The sequence below is a fragment of the Stenella coeruleoalba genome (genome assembly GCF_951394435.1).
Source record: "Stenella coeruleoalba genome assembly, chromosome: 11".
Lineage (NCBI taxonomy): Eukaryota > Metazoa > Chordata > Mammalia > Artiodactyla > Delphinidae > Stenella > Stenella coeruleoalba.
Window position 1 is genome coordinate 59908444 of NC_137157.1, and position 4584 is coordinate 59913027.

At 44.1% G+C, this 4584-nt stretch overlaps 1 pseudogene across 1 annotated transcript; it reads left to right on the forward strand.

Annotated features, from left to right (window-relative positions):
• Window positions 1-2270: 2270 nt before the first annotated feature.
• On the forward strand, window positions 2271-3429 carry LOC307194172 (large ribosomal subunit protein uL22-like; annotated as a pseudogene). The gene has a single exon. The product of its transcript is annotated as a large ribosomal subunit protein uL22-like (transcript).
• Window positions 3430-4584: the final 1155 nt, after the last annotated feature.

Here is a 4584-nt window from a genome sequence, read left to right on the forward strand (position 1 = left end):
AAGGGTGAGAAGGTATGGGGGGACAGTGAATGCAGGCCAGCCAGCCCCACCCTCACGGTCCAGGACAGGAGCTAAGGTGAGAAAGAAATCTCTGATCAGCGATATTGACCCTCTCGCCACTGCCTTCCCCCCAAATAATAAAACCTCTAGGAATAAGGGGGGAAAATCAACTTCCTCTGATAGCTATTTTCCTAGTATAACTTCCCTCTTTAGGCTTTTAAAATATCTGGTAATTAGAGAGAAACAGCAATATTGTGTCAGTATTAAACCACAAATATAATATAATTCTTGGCATACAGTAAGTACCGAATAATTGTTGAATACATGAAAGGTTACAGAGAGACAAAATAATAGGGACAAAGGCATACAGAGAAAGCAAGCTGATGGTGTATCTATGTTGGGCTACCTGAACCAAAGCACTGTTTCCCTTCCACTAAAATCACCAATTACATGACAGAGTTGACAACACCAGAAGGCACTTTTAGCATGATACACATGTATCCAGCGGCCAAATGAGAGGAATAAAGAAGGGAGGAGGAAGAGAGCTTTTTTCTGTGAGAGTAGTTACGTGCAGCAGTCGCAAAAAGGCTGAGGTGGAAAAGCAGAAAATAGGCAAGGCAAGGTCAGAAAGACTGAACCAGCTACGTGTCAGACGAAAAGGTGTGGAACAGAATGGGCGTTTCAGGCTGTAGACAGGGAAGGTTTGGGGCTCATCCAGAGAGCCACATCTTCAAGTAACATGATTTAGCTCCTTTGTGGCCTTGAACTGACCTCACCTTGCCACTCCTGCCATACCTATCCCAGGTACTCAATAAATACTCTTGGTTTAATCTCAGGAAACTCTTGATCAATTGTGCTAATAAAAATGAAGTAGACGATGAAAAATTTTTTTACCTGGTTTTGCCTAAGGAGTTATACATTAGCAATTACAATTTATATAAGCATTCATTTGAAAGAGTTTGCAATGCCGATTTGGGAATGACTGGGGTAGGGCAGCCACGATGCATGTTGACAGGCAAGAAACAGTCAAGTTAGGTGGTTTTTTTAAAATCTATTTTTGGCTGCATTGGGTCTTTGTTACTGAATGCGGGCTTTCTCTAGTTGCGGAGAGCAGGGGCTACTCTTCGTTGCGGTGCGCGGGCTTCTCATTGCGGTGGCTTCTCTTGTTGCGGAGCACAGGCTCTAGGCGCGTGGGCTTCAGTAGTTGTGGCTCGTGGGCTCAGTAGTTGTGGCTCACGGGCTCTAGAGCACAGCCTCAGTAGTTGTGGCCCACGGGCTTAGTTGTTCCGTGCCATGTGGGATCTTCCTTTATCAGGGCTCGAACCCGTGTCCCCTGCATCGGCAGACGGATTCTTAACCACTGAGCCCCAGGGAAGTCCCAAGTTAGATTTTTTAATTTCCTGAAGATAATTGACATGCCAACGTTTAAGAGTTGACTATTTGGGCTTCCCTGGTGGTGCAGTGGTTGAGAGTCCGCCTGCCGATGCAGGGGACACGGGTTCGTGCCCCGGTCTGGGAAGATCCCACATGCCACGGAGCGGCTGGGCCCGTGAGCCATGGCCGCTGAGCCTGCGCGTCCAGAGCCTGTGCTCCGCAACGGGAGAGGCCACAGCAGTGAGAGGCCCACGTACCACAAAAGAAAAAAAAAAAAAGAGTTGACTATTTGTACCCACATTCTGAACTATATCATTTATGGAAATTTCTTTAATGTCCCCATCTTTCATTTGTCATAGTCATCATCAGATATAGATATATCTCAGGGCTGTTTCTCTCTTCTTTTATATAAACTAGCTATGCCTTATTCTAGTAGAGTATTAAACTGCCTATAAAGCTCCCTTAATTAATCACCCAATAGTTTAAGCATAATAAACATGTGAACTGTCTCGGTTAATTGGCCCAAGAAATTGTGTTCATCCCCAGAATCATATTTTTCTTCTCCCTCACACTTCCCCTGTCACCCTGAGTTAATGTCAGAAGCAAGAAAACGTTATTCTTGGCAAATGCTGGCTTCATATCCAGAATTAGAGCAAGACCTTAAATAGGAATTTAAGAAATAATTCACTGACGTGGAGGGTCTTCAGATGATGTGTAGGTCAGGGACTCCTGAGGTGACCACCTGTGTTCGGGGGCCGAGGGAAAATCCAGAGGCAGGAGGAGATCCCCTTCCTAAAGGTGGGGTCCAGTCCCATGGAGGAGACGGGACGGCACTCATGACACAGGGACCAAGGCAAAGAGAGACAAGGACAGACCAGGAGGCACTTTATTGAGCTGCAGAGGTAAATGCTGGAAAGACATGAAGAAACAAAATAGAGAAAAATTAAGTCAGGAAGTAAAGGATTAACATGAAGGGGTAGCTTTTCTGGTAAGCGGCCTGAAGTGACCTCTAAACATGGTTTGCTATTCACTAGATGCAGAAAACCCCACAAAATCATGCAAGTCAAGAGGTTCAAATCTTCGTGTTCACTTTAAGAACACTCATGAAACTTCCCAGCCTATTAAGGGTATGCATATCCAAAAAGCCACCAAGTTACCTGAAGGATGCCACTTTACAGAGCAATGTATGCCATTCCGTCGTTACAGTGGCGGAGTTGGTAGGTGGGCCCAGGCCAAAGAGTGGGGCTGGATGCAGGGTTGGTGGCCCAAAATGAGTGCTGAATTTTTACTGCACATGCTCAGAAATGCAGAGAGTAGTGCTGACCTTAAGGGCTTAGATGTAGATTCTCTGGTCATTGAGCACATCCAGGTGAACAAAGCCCCCAAGATGCGGCGCAGAACTTAGCTCATGGTCAGATCAACCCATACATGAGCTCTCCCTGCCACGATGAGATGATCCCTACTGAAAAAGCACAGATTGTTCCTAAACCAGAAGAGGAGGTTTCACAGAAGAAAAAGATATCCCAGAAGAAACTGAAGAAACAAAAACTTACCGCCTGGGAATAAATGCTGCAAAAAAAAAAAAATACAAATAAAAGTTTTTTAAAAATGAAGGGATATATACAAGATGCCACGTGTGCATCTCCATGTGTGTTTTGCAAGAAGCAGCAGGAAAGGGTGGTGGAAAAGGAGTGGACCTAGATCTGTGGAGAGAAGCAAGGAGAGGGCCTCAAGTCTGGGGAAGAAGGCCAGAGGGCGAAAGACAGGGAGGCGTGATGCAAACTACGTCACCAGCCTTCTGTCCTCCTGGTCTATTCAGATCCACACACACACCCCCACCCCCCATTGGTGGGCAGGCCAGTTGCTTCTTGTAAGGCCTCTTGACCCATGAAATATATCTTCAGGGTCCAGAGAGTGAAAAGAGTGATCTTGCTTACATACGGCTCTGAGCCTCTACTGAGGAACACTCAGAGTTAAGTCCACTCTAACATGAAAATATGGGGTCTGGGAGCTTCAACAGCATAATGGGCTTCAAATCTCTGACGAGTTATTATTCGCAGGACCACTGGCAGCAGTTCTTCATTCTTTCTGGGGAAATAAAAACCACAAGGAAACAGAATGAAACTACAGAAGCAAGGATTGAGTTAGACAGAGGAAACATTTCCTGACTGAAACAACCCCCCTCTTTGGTAGTCTTTAGGGAAGGCTTTGTGATACCCACGTGTCAGGATGACTTAGATGCCAATCAGTTGACCTCGTTGGAAAATAGTGCTAAATGCAATGTTTCATGGTAGAACTCAAATATTTCCTCATGTGTAAGACGGGCAAAATAATACTATTTCACAGAGATGGCATGTGAGAAAATACACAGAGGCCCCTAGTAGATAGTGTGTGTGTTTGTTGTGTGTGTGTGTGTGTGTGTGTGTGTGTGTGTGTATGAGAGAGAGAAACCACTTCCTCAGTAAATATTGACACATTTTTTTTGCTGCTCCTCAGTTTTCTTAAATATAAAATGAGTATGGACTGCATCCTTCAGAGGGCTTAGTGTGAATATCAAAGGGGTTCAATAGATGGGAGATATTTAGATACTGTAAGCTACCACACACAAAGATATATGTTATCATTAGAATCTCTGTGAAAGTATTTTACCAGCTGCCAATATATGGAGACCCCTTTTATCACAGGTCAGTTTCTTTGCATCACAAACAAAGGCTATATCCATAACTCTTGCCCTTGGCTGGGAACAACCAAGGAAAAAATGCTGGAAAAAATGCAAAAAACTGCTACACTGCTGGAAAAAATGCAAAAAACTCTAAAAACTCAAACTTCCCTGACTTCAGGTCAGTCCTAGCACGTGAGAAGAAAGATCATAAGAAAGATCATAAGTTGGTCAGGCCTGGGTTCAAATCCCAATATCACTATTACTTAATATCTTTGAACCTTGGTTTTCTTGTTCACAAAATGGAGATAAGTACTATCTATCATTTGGATTGTTTTAAGGTTTTAATGAAATCAAATATATAAAAGGTCTGGCCTATTGAGGATGGTCTTTGAGTATTAGTTCTCTTCACATGGGACGCACTGCATCCTATTACTGGTCAGGGTTCTGCGTGGAGATGGTAGCATGGACACACTGATGTCTAACAATTTAAGATTTGGAGCAATGTGTAAAGGGCAGGAGAACGACAGAGAACATCTAAAACAGGACTG